Source organism: Vanessa cardui, chromosome 12, assembly GCF_905220365.1.
Source record: "Vanessa cardui chromosome 12, ilVanCard2.1, whole genome shotgun sequence".
In the NCBI taxonomy this organism is placed as follows: Eukaryota; Metazoa; Arthropoda; class Insecta; order Lepidoptera; family Nymphalidae; genus Vanessa; species Vanessa cardui.
Window position 1 is genome coordinate 71,062 of NC_061134.1, and position 12,988 is coordinate 84,049.

The 12,988-nt window shown below is 36.1% G+C and overlaps 1 protein-coding gene across 2 annotated transcripts in view; it reads right to left on the reverse strand.

Annotated features, from left to right (window-relative positions):
* The window catches only part of LOC124534344 (calcitonin gene-related peptide type 1 receptor), a 135,569-nt gene that overhangs the window by 48,500 nt on the left and 74,081 nt on the right, over nt 1–12,988 (reverse strand). Inside the window, exons 1-2 of one of the 2 annotated variants that reach the window (XM_047110122.1) lie at nt 10,884–11,067; nt 3,493–3,542 (exon numbers count right to left, since the gene is read on the reverse strand). The gene's annotated coding sequence lies outside the window, so the exon portion shown is untranslated. Of the gene's footprint in view, nt 1–3,492; nt 3,543–10,883; nt 11,068–12,988 lie in introns of those variants that run through there. The other variant, XM_047110124.1, reaches the window with a different exon arrangement.

Consider the following 12,988-nt stretch of genomic DNA (forward strand, 5'->3'; position numbering starts at 1 on the left):
CCTCGACCCGTCTGTTGCATTGTTAACGAATTACTTAACCTTAAAATAAATGGCTTATTTTTTAAAGTACGTCGTGACATCGAGTTAACACTCGTAGGAGTTAAATTTGTAAAAATACCAGATCTGTCAATGTTAACGCATACACCGCACGGGGACGCACCTAGCGAGGTGCCGTACAGAGGTTTTTTAGTGCCAAATTCACAACATTCCATACGATGAAAAAATAAATATGGTGCCCTCAAAAAATGCTCCGGCTTTAAATTTCTAAGCAATCAAAGAGCGCATACATTCGGTCGTGAAACACGCACGGCGACAAAGCGCCCGTCGTTCCCGCGCTCGCAAGCCTTTGCGCCTGATTAATGTTGTATTTCCATTGCTTTTACAGGAAAACGTCTACAGAGAATAACCTTAATAAAAGTAACCGATATTGATTTACGATGTGTTTCAATGTAAGTAAGCTCGGCGGAATGTTTGCAGCGAACGAATACATTACAACGGAAATAAATACAATGTAATCGTAGTTTAAGTATAATGAAATACAATTTTAATGTCTTGCAACAAACTGATAATACGTACGATTTAGACTCATTACATAGGCAATTCATTCAACATTATTTTAATAGTGAGTTTAAGCTTAAAAAATAATTAAAAATATTTCTCTGCGCTGAAGTCACTAATAGCGAAAATTCTCAATATATAACTTACTAGTGGTGCCTGCGACTTCGTGCGCTTTTGAACTTAACAAAAAGTTATTGTTAATTTCGCGAATATTACTAAGCTATAAATTTTGTATAAAGCATCTATTATATTAAGGTGTTGATAGGAGGCACCCGACCCGACATAACGCCGGAGTGCCTGCGCGCGATACTGGACACTATATGGTCATTGCAGTGCGATTTTAATATAATTCTAAAATAAAATTAGCCTTAGTTATTCCCTATCACTTCAGCTATTTGCCAGTGAAAGTTCCATTAAAATCGGTCAGACACAACAGACACTCCAATTTTTTTATGTGTATAGATTGGCACGCGTTGACTTTCAATAAACGCCGTGCTGAAATTAAGATAGATTCAATCATTTCTGTGCGTTAGCTGTGGAAGCCAAGTATGCAATATAACGGCGCATTACCGCGACCAGACTCGTGAAATGGCCATAAAAACGTAATTGAACAAATACCGAACGATACGGCCAGCCCGCCGCCCCGCCGCCCCGCCGCCCCGCCGCCCGCGCAGCCGCCCGCGCCGCCGCAGCATTAGCCCGTTTAACTAAACCGCATTGTTGGTGCAGACGATTCGTCCATCTCTATAATCTTATAATTGTTATCATTAACAAGCCCGCGCTGCACCGGTATCTATGTGATATAATGGGTGGTCTTTTTGAAATCTTTTTATGACAAAACTCCCTGTATGGGTAATGTCAAATAAGCACCATGAAAGATGTTCAATTCGGGTCATTAGAAAGGGTACTTTTAGCAATTTCGTTTCAACCTCGGAAGCTTGACTAGAATGCTAGGATCGTAGCGTTAATCGTTTTGAAACGGGAACACAAACTTCAAGAGAAGTTAATGGTGTCGAATTCATTGGCACAGATCGTCCAGGACAGACCTTCAGCGGAGAGGTCAAACAGGAAGGGCTCAAGTCGCGACTCGATTGCAGCTCGCAATCGCCTTTGATTGATCATCGCGTCGCGCCCGCCGCGCCCGCCGCGCTGCTGTCGCGACTGTACGACGATATGACGGCCGTTACTGCTCAGACTATTGAATCTCTATTTCTCGGCATTAGGCATTGACCACTACTCAAAACCTGAAATCGTTTACTTATAATAAGTATTAAAATAAAAGATGATTTTATACCCGACAGCATAATATTTTGAGCAAATTGTGACTATACGATGTTAAAGTTATCAAATTATAAGTGTTAGTACTTTAAGTGGAATAATGTTGCAATTAAGGAATTTTAGCAACAAAAATCGGGTAACTCTTCATAAAATCCTTCTACGTGATTTCTCGATTGGATTATGTTGGAGGGTGCCCTCCACGTATAAAACCGAGTTTCTGTCGTCCAAAACTGCGAGCGGAACAGGTAAGTTTTACAATAAAAACCGAAAAGATCTGTTTTGTAGAGAACAATGTTTCCCACCTTATTCATATATTTAAGTAAAAAAAAAATTCTTGTTTTTATAAAGTAACTTAATAATTTTTGAGATACGAAAAAAACGTTTGAATTAAAGTTGGAGAGCATGAAATTTCCTTAAATTTCGACTAAAACTTTTACTTGTAAAATGATTAGTATTGATAATAAATTGAATAATAACAATATGCTCCATAGATGGCCGCGGCTAAGCAGCGCAGCCTCACAGCGCGAGAAGCAGAATTTTCAGCCGTCAGCTTTGTTTAGGGTCGACTATGATTTATGCGATACTAAAATTGACAATATAATAAATATTCGGTATATGGAGATGTTTTAAGCGATTGCATAGTTGTTCATTAAAAAATACATTATTATAAAAGTCTTATTTTTTAACCGCGCATGCTCCAGCTCGGTGTGACGATGATATTGATGATGATTTCAATAAAACCTATAAACCTATAAAGATGTATCACTTTGAATGTTACCCATATTAAATATTTTTTTTAAAGTGTTTAGTGATAAGTCGATGGTGTAACTTTTTACATTAAAATAAAATATCCTCCTGGTTTTAGAGACAAGTCTGTGCAGCCATTGTTTTTATCCAACACGACCGGAGAGAGAGCAAAACCAACGGCTTAAAGGCGTATGAGAACTCTTAACTTCTTACGGAAACGTTAGAGAAAATTTTCAAATATTAATAAATACTTTTTATACATTCGTAAAAAAGAAAATTCATTGATAGGCTTGGCTGTTGACTCGGGCATCAACTATTGTTTTGAAAATACGCTTGTCTGACGGAGCCCGCTAATGATGGATTGGTTTTAATAAACGACACAGTTGGAGTTATTTTCTCGTCGATATTACTTTCATCCCGCCATATAAATAATAGCTGACGAACAAAGATATGCATTAAGCTGTAACTAAATGCTGAAGCAGAAATAAATGTAATGGCTGTTTTTATTTGTTAAGCCTGGCTAAAGAGGAAGTAGGACGCACTCGCATGAATAGCGAGTATATTTTTACGTGCCGACTACGTTTTTTTAAACGTTTCATTTGATCGAGATTTAAAAAATAATTTGTTTAAGTCCTAAGAAACTCAACAGTCAAAAGTCTAAAGTATTTTCCCGCGATTTTGTGTTGATGTCAGAGCAAAATGTAGTTGTTGATGGAGCTGGAATTGTATCGGATTGTAGAACAAATAAGAATTAATTATGATTAACTCCGGCTGCGTATGTGTGTGTCAAGGCTGGACATGCGTTACGACTGCCACATGTAGTATTAACGCAGCTCAATCGACGCCGGTCGCGTAGATCGGGCATTATCGAGCCCGTCCTATCGATACATGTTTGAATACAATAATTACCTGGTCGTCACTCTGGTGATGACTGCGGTCTGCAGTCGAAGATACTCGATCTGAAACCAATAAAACAATGTTAGTATTGAATTTCAATGTCAATTCAAGTGAACTTGTGGAGGTATGATCGGGAGTGGCGCTGAATAAAAATAGCGACAACAAATAAAAAAATCATCTTATGAGAAATTTGTAATTAACAATGTTTTTAAATAAAAGTCTTATTTATATGTTTTTTATTACAAATAAATTGAGAATGATTTTACAGAATTTAATTGCAATTACAAAATACATAATAGTCCAGTTTAATATTTTGTTTTATTTACACACACGAACACACAAAAAATTCGCTGTGGGTTTAGCAGAGAAATGTAGGTCTGGGTATTGTCGATTTCGGAACGATGTCAATTTTTACTACGACTGTCGTTTAATGAGTGTGAGAGATTTGAACACCACGTCGCAGATCAGATTATCTGTAATTTAAACTTTTAGACATCTATTGAGATATATAGATCTAAGCAGTGAAACATCTCGGTTCGAAGTGTGCTCGTGTTGAGTCATACAAGCATGGGAAGTAGTCGCACTGCGCTTAATGGAAACTATTTTAATAAGCGCCACAAACAAAGTGGCGACGGTGCCAATATAGGCTGACATACGCACGCAGAGTGCAGTCGCGCGGCCGCTGCGGTCACGCCGACGGACTGTTTGTGCTCTTACTCCGTATAATGAATAAAGTTTTGAAACAAAGTGATATGTGTGTTGTTTACGCGATTAAAAACTATAATTAGACGTTTTAAAATTTTAATGATATTAAGAATGTAAACTGAAAAGATTGCGTCGTAAAAATGAATTAACTCTATGTAGATGTATCTAGACGGCAGAAAATCTAGCAAATGAGAGTCTCGTGGAGCTAAAAATAGCGGGTCTTCATTAGCTACTGTAGCAATTCGAAATTGCCCTTTAGCGGTTTGTATAGGACGGAGTCTCAGTCACGTTAAAACATCTCGGAGCCGCTCTCCGCGAGCGCGCCGCCCGCAGCCTCACTGCTCTCAGACAGGTTGCGCTCGGCTCAACAAGCTTCGTATTAAAACTACATCGGAGTTCCGTCTGAGCTATTATAAATCTTCACTAAAAACGCCAAAGTGAAGAATACTATTTTTTTTAATTATCATTTAATGTTACAACCGTCTACTTATGCCTATTGTTTTACAAGAGAGCTGGTTTTAGTTTTGCCATCTGTATTGATATACAACTACTTTAATTTTTATTCGTATACAGTTAAGTCCTTAATGATAAAACATAGTTTTATAGAGTTGTTACATTCGACTACTGTTCAGCTAGCTTTAAGGGTCACCTCGCTTCATAAAAATATTTCGCATTTACTCTTAGTAACATGGAATGGTGTAGCACTTACTTGATTTTGAGAGTTAAAACGATGTTATCTAAATGATTATTATTACTAAAGAGATGAAAACTTGTGCAGTGAGTGAGGGTCCTTCGTCAGTAAGATTTATTTTCAAGTGAAAGAGTACCGAATCGAATAATAATTCTATTATTACATAGCTATCGTTTATTTATTGCTTTTTGAAATATTTAAAAAAACACAGGACTTAGGGAACCATAGCATGTTTTCGTTATATACACGCAATATTTCCACGCCAGCGAAAATGCAGCGCCGCTTATTATATAACAGACAAGATACAGCAGCACATACGGGAGCCGCTCGAGCTGTGTCGACCGAGTGTCGCAGTAAAATCTTCTCATAGGATCGTAAAACTGTAACGGAGGCCCGGACTATTATTTGCTCCGCGCCGATGCTCGTGATTTAATTAGTAAATCCGTTTTATTACGTTTGCATTCCGAACGAAATAAGTCATATTAAAGTCGAATTTTATTGTAACCGGACTCATCGGCGTTGCGGAGACTATCGAAGGCGCTATAGCACGCCGCTACAGCACGAAACGCTGCGAGTTTACTTATTAACAATAAATAAACCGAAGCAGAAGAACGAATGAAAAGGAAAAAATATAAAAACACTTATTAAACTAGCTTCTATTTAAATTGTTTAAAACTATAAAATAGTTTTTCTTCAAAACTTTTACCATCAACATATAACGCCGTTACACAATTTATATGATAATAAAAACTTGTCTCCAGATTTAAGTACTCGAACTTACGTAATTAGAAAAATTTAAAAACCAAAACGATCAGATAAAGTAATGTAATTTAAATATTAAAAGCTTTTAAAAACTAGAACTTATTAGCAAGATATTTTTACTGATTAGCAGTTATAGCGGCTACGGTCGTAAATTATATTAACAAGAGTGAAATTTTAAACTTAAACGATCATTTGGTTAAACGGAACGTTTAGAACGAGTCCGACTCAGAGGTGTAGATATGAGATACATTAATGAGGGTTAATATCAATTATTTGTTATTGTAACTTCTTAAAACGTTAAGACGGAACATTACGTCCGTACAATGTTATTGTCTTAGCCGATTTATTATTTGAGTGGTACATCATTGAATATATTTACGTATATTTTAAATGATTATCACATAATTCTAATTCTTTAACTCAACAAACTTTCATTTACTTGTCAAATTAAAAAATACTTATAATTACGGAGACAATCAATTCCTTATGTGAATAATGTAGGTCGGTAGGCAAATCGTTGGTAGAATATGTCCTTTTAATGTTGAATTTTAATTAGAAAAGTATACGAATTGTATTTACACTTTCGTGACATTTATCTTAGTATTTGGATTCCATTCCAATCAAAAACAAACACACTGACTGACATTCATGACATTTCCAGAAATTTTAAGTGTAACTCTTCGGTTCAGTTGACTAAGAAAGAGAATCAAGGGTCTCGCTTGATCGCGGTTGATTAATATTCATGACACATGCAGATTCCGTCGCGGTGTCACGGCACTCGTCGAGTACAAGACGAACGTCAAACAAGACTTTAGCGCAAAGCGAGTGCCGTGTTTACACGTCACATCATATTAAACGGGTCGGGAGTAGCGGAGAGTCGTGGATTACGATTCTCAAATTAAAGACCCGCACGACGGATTCTCTGATGACTTAAGGGCTCGCTCGCATCTCGTACTACGCGTTATATTTCACTATATTAGTAAATACATTTCACTAAATTAAATTTTACATTGCAATGTCTTTTCTCAAAGATACACATTTCTTTTTCAGAGGACTGTATAAATTACTTCATTAATGTAAAGGTACAAAATGTAAAGGTCAAGTGAAATCGATCCCGCGAAATTTGTAATTTATCTTTACTTTTCGTGTGTACACGCGATTGCCGCTGCTTCTAAAAAATATACACAGCATTGTGTGACGCAACTGACAGTATTTTTATGCTGTTCAAACATCCTGGAAGGTGCCTCGAGCTCCGAGGCTGTAAATAGATCGCGCGCCTCTTTCATTGCGGCCCCAATCACGGATTTAAATTAATAATTAAAAACAAATATTAATTAATTTAAAGGCCAAGAAATAATTAAAGATTTCAAATTAAAACGGAATGTTGCGACTGTTCCATAATAAGATGTTTAACTTTAAAAATAATAGGAAAAACAAAAATGTTATTAATTTTAACGAGAATAAATAACTTTAAGAGCTATTTACTCTGGAGCCAGAGTTTAGAGAGACGAGTTATACATCTATTAGACGGGAAAACTTCGATGTTACTGTTTAATTATACGAAACATAATCTATAATACAAAATGTAATCTCAGACATAAAATGAACTTTAATATTTATTTTACATAAAGCTTACAAAACTTTACTATATTTTTGCTTGACTGTAGCTATACGAACACTTATATTTTATAAACTTAAATATAGCTCGGAAAAATAATTAAGCTAGTTATAAAATACAAATACATATGTACAAAATTAAATCGTTTACAAAAACATTTCACGTACTCATGAGAATGTGGATTTTAAATATTCTACGATGATGTATAAAAGGAGATTATATATTTAAAAAAGTTTATCGCCCGTAAAATAAACGTTTTAAAAAAACACAATATTCAATTATGCATAAAGCTCGACGTTTTAATATTTTGTACAAAATTTAATTTCATGTTTTCAACAAACGTGTCCGTAAAACCTATCGCTAGCCGCTGCGGGTCATATAAAATTGTTGAATGATAGATCACTACGATTATAGCGACAGACGAACTAGTCGGGTGACAGAAACAATTCGTCCGCGTACAGAAATAATGTGCTGCAAATTATTACAAAAATAGTGAATGAAACTAAAACCGAATTAATTTGTGTTCATCATTTATCTCGTGATCGGCCGTGAAGAAAAAGATCGCGAGAAAACCTGCGTGTGACTGATTCTGCCCTCTGCCCAGCAGCTGTCACTCACTATAAATGACATTACATTAATTTTAATAAAATAGACTTCAAGTATAAAGCGAATATTCAGAAGTGCTTCATAGTCTCATATCACTTACATTAATAAACGAGGAAATGTCTTCGACTTCCCAAACTGAAAAGACGACTGAAACAAAACACTCGTAAGTAAAATTTTTGCGATGTTAGTTTTTGTTAAAGTCTGGGATTTGATGATGTCAATGTCTCACCATCGGGCAGTTTATTTAAGTAAAGATCAACCAACAAAATCTACTTTATATCAACGTATCGTCATCCCTACTTCCCCCGCGTTACGAACCTTGTCGTTCTAGCATCAAAGTACGTTCACAACAATATAGATACATATACATTATATATTAGCATTAATGTTGATTTTTCTGGTAAGAAGCTATTCTTACCAGATTTATCTTTACTGACCATTTTTACAAAGGCACTAGCACTCTTTGTACAAACGGTCAGAAAAAATAAACTAACAAAAAGTACTGGCGCAGAGAGGCCAAGATATCCTCGCTCAAGCAGCTTATTGGTGTTTGCTTCCAAAACAAAATGAAACAAATGTTTTCTCAAACCTCTAACAGTAACGCTGCCATATATTTTGCTGATACAGCAGTAGTTTAAAATGATAAGGGCAGAGGTCGTATTTAAAATGGACACCATTCGCGCTCGGTACACATTTTGTTTGTAATGTACTCATAATCATAATAATTACCCGCTGAAGCTCAGAATTAATATAATTATTTCTCAGTCTTATTATTTCTGCAACACGACCTCATTTTCGCTATAAACCACTTGCGTACGTTCAACGCGAGTTTTTGCTCTCAAATTATAAATGGATTTTGTATGTTTGGATGTTTTAAGTGAATGCTCGTATTAATCTTGTGTTATTTACATTTAAAAGTGAAATCAGTTTAATTAGAGAGCTCTCGGTTTCAGCGATCTCGGCGAGCTCTGCAACGCTGATGGCAACATAACGATACTTCAGCCCGCGTCGAGCTACTGTACATTTAATTAAATAAAAGCAAATTAATAAAAAAGGTTAAATAATTTACTTGTTTGCTCAAGCACCGAGGTTGCGCAGTAGATAAGGTTTGACTGCCTTAACTGAAGATTACGGGTTTATTTCCGGGTAAGCGTCGCTGTATATTCATGTAGTGAATTTGTGTTTCATATATTGTATAATTAAGGCAAAGAATTTGCAAGAGAATGCCTTGAGTCCAGCAATAGGAAATTTACAGAAAATACTTTTTTTTTTGTAAGTCATGCTCGGCAGTGTACTCTACCAACAGTGTGATGAGAACTGCGAACCGCCTTGTACATATATTATATAATATTGTCTGTAGCTTTTCTGTAGAAATTTTTAGAGAGATTTATAGAGATTTTCGAAATCAAACTCAAACGTTCACCTTTATTTTAAAATTTTAGCACCGAATGTAACTTAAGTACATTTTAGGATATTAAAAGTGTAAAAAATAAATTCTAAAATAATCGTCCCTCGTTAAAGTTTTCAATTTAAAGTTTGCATGAATACTGAACGGCTGCAGACGATTTGCGCCGAGCGCCAGCCGTCGCCGCATCACGTCTGAGTGACTGATTAGCATACAACACTATCATATTGCTCGCCGGCTCCGCCAATATCACGCTTGCCATCCATTTATTCATTTTAGTGACCGTCAAACCCCTGCGGTCTGTACAAACCGAAGTCTATCTGGTCGCAGGTTACTTCTGCTGAAATATCTCTTTTATTTGTTTCGTGAGGTTGTGATTAGTTCGAAGGCTGTCTGCGTTCCGAGATTCATTAAAATCCACTTTGTAATTTCCACATGACGGATTGTGTCAGCGCTGATGTTCAAAGAACTAGCTTATTTTTCGTTTCAGAATTGTAATTGCAAAAAAACAGCTCGCAACCGCACAGAGCGGACCGTCGCAGGTAATCATTATTTTGGATTTTCAATTTGTATTCATTGAGATTAATTCATTTTGTACAAACAAATAAACTTTCTTATTAAGAATATGGCGCAGGATTTTCTTGAAGTGATCGATAGAAGAAAAACGTACCGACGTACTATTTGCACAATCATAATAATATATAATCTAAAAATTATTGAACTACTTTTATTCTAGCTGCAATTTTCAATACTCCTGTGTTACCGCGTGCTGATCAACACGACGAGCACGAGTCTTGCACAAAACAAGGTGTATAAGTATGTATGTTTAGTTGTTAGTCTAACTTTAATATAGTTCAATTCAATAAAAAAAAAATTAATAAGAAGCGAGCCGCCTCTGATTCGCTCGGGTAAACTTCTAAATAAATAAAATCCATGTTATGACTTCTCAAATATTTTGTGGCCAATCTGCAGCAAGTACTCAGTATTGTTGTGTTACGGTTTAAAGGGTTGAGCCAGTGTAACTACAGGCACACGGGACGTAGTATTATAGTTTCCAAAATTAGTGGCGCATTGGCGATGTAATTGAATGGTTAATATTTCTTACAGCACCATTGCCTATTGGTGTTGACCACTTTACATTCGATGGATCTGACCACTTTTTAGTACCATATTTTTTTTTTTATTTTGACCATTATTTTTCCGTTACACATTGTATAAAAAATCCGTAATTTATTTACACAATTTTTTTTATAAATTCAATATTTTCATTGTTGATTTATATCAAGCATAGAAATATTTTTTATCTTGTTTTACATGAGATTATTCAATTTAAAACATATATTAGTATGATTAAGGCCTTAAATATATACAAGTATCAATTAAAAATAGTTACTGTATTCATACAGAAACAACAATAAGTGTTTCTTGGCGAGCGCAGCCTCCACATCTGCTGCTAGTAGGTATAGAAGAAGAATAGAACTTCTTCTATTATTGTTAGTTCGTCTCAATAAGCTGTCGTTATTGTAAAATTGTTACACTCAGTAGAATGTAAAATAGCCCATGCGATTTTAAGTTTAAGTGTAGTTAATTAATTTTAAACTTATTATTATACTCACCACAGAAATGAAACTATTATTTTTGAACAAAGTACGGTAACGGTTTGTATAAAATAGTCATTACCAGCGTTATCTTATCCCAAATGCCAGTATTTGCAATACAATAACAAAACTTTAAGATAGCAACGCTAAACTCCCGTCCCGCCGAAGCGCCGAGCACGAGACGCGCGGTGCTCTCGCCGACGACGCGTTAACTGTCGCTACTCGCTCCTCGCTACTCGCTACTCGCTACTCGCTTGTCTACTCGTCACCGAGACTCGACTAAGCGGGTCGCTGTCGAAGGAATCATCTCGTAGCCACCGACCCTTAATTAAATCATAATATTTGCACATTACTAATATTCATCCACATTTACTAAAAACAGTTTGTTTTCGTCTCGCAATGCGAGGTCATTTTAGTTAAATAAGAATAAAATACGATGTCGATAAATCCAAGAAAACCAACATTACTAACACAATGTATAACATTAAATTGCATAGAAAGTTAATAAAATAATCAGTTCATTGAATAAATTCTTAAGCAGCATGTTGCATGATGCATACGGAAACAGCTACACGGAAATTAAGCCTAAGCCCAACTGTGAGGGCTCGAGAGAACAAATTGTATTGAGAATAAAATGAAGTAGCTTTGCCGTGTTATAACACGTATTCTAACATTTTGGCTCCTGAGCCAAAATGTTAGAATACGTTGTGTGACGCTTGTGATAACCGACGACGCAACCATCGCATCCTCACGTCATATTTGTAACGCGCAGGATAACAGTCGGTACTAACCTATGCCAATGACCTTTCGCTATAGACATTGAAATTCTGAGTACCTGACGGAGAGGTAAGAAAATAATAATTCCGTTTCGATTGTAGCTCGTCTGCAAGCTGCGAAGATTGAACTGTACTCATCTATAATGGTACTAAGGCCTGTTCATTTGAAAACAGAATGAACAGACCGTGACGCGGCCCACCTACGGATACGAATTAAGAAACCTATAAAATCGCAAATAAAACAAGACATCTCAAGCTGTTATGTTTGTAATTTATATGAACTTTGTATCCAGATGTAGCGGCGATGAAATACAATACGCGCGTTTATCTGTAGCATTTGAATTCATCACCGGATGATGTTTAGCGTTGTTGATCCAACAATCGGCGAGGACGGAGAGGGGCTGGCCGCGTGCCAGCGCTGGCACTGACAGCTCGCAGGAGGCGGAACATTACATTTGGACATAATTGAAACCGTACTGTCTATGTAGGTAGCATGCCTGTTGTGTCACAACATACATATGCGTGTAGGTATAAATAAATTGCCACCACCAATTTTTGAAATGTCCCTAGAAATTCTGGAAGAAATAGCTGGTGAGCCTGATATGATAAGGGCGCCCGTTGAGTTTTACACATTGCACATTTGGATGGCGAATCGTCACAGTGGTGTCTTATTTTTAATTTCCTTTATCACTTGCACAATTGGACATACAAACAACCGGTCAATGCTGGGTAAGGCAACCTATCAAGGCATCAGCACTTTTTATTTCATTTCCGTATTTTTCATTTCAACATTTCCGAAAAAATACAATAATACGTAGGTTATTAAATTTATGAAGAAGTGACTTTCTTAATCTATGTTAACCATTACATGATGGTAGTATATCTGTTTCACTAACAGACCTCAACTCAGCTCATTTTCGCGGTGGATTTTATATTATCCATGGTTGCAGCTCGCTGCTATCCAGAATGCAGCTCATCATCTTCTATAGCGCTGAACTGGTACGAGGACGAGTATATGCAGACATGTGTTAACAGTTTAATAAAAATATTGGATCGGTTTTAAAAATTATGTAAGTACCTAAGTGAATTTTTGATGATTTGATATACGAATATCTGTCACAGTCGCTTACCTATATTTTATAGGAGTCCAAAACAATACTACATCAATCAAACGCGCGATAGCGCTTGTATGAAGACTTTAACAAATAACTCAATTGTACTCTTATAAACAAAAGGGACATTGTGTCAAATCTTAATTAAATCGCTTTCTATTTATTTCTTTTGATTGGATGCTTAGACATTAAAAACCCGAAAATAAACCCGTCGTACATCAACTAAAGTCGCGTC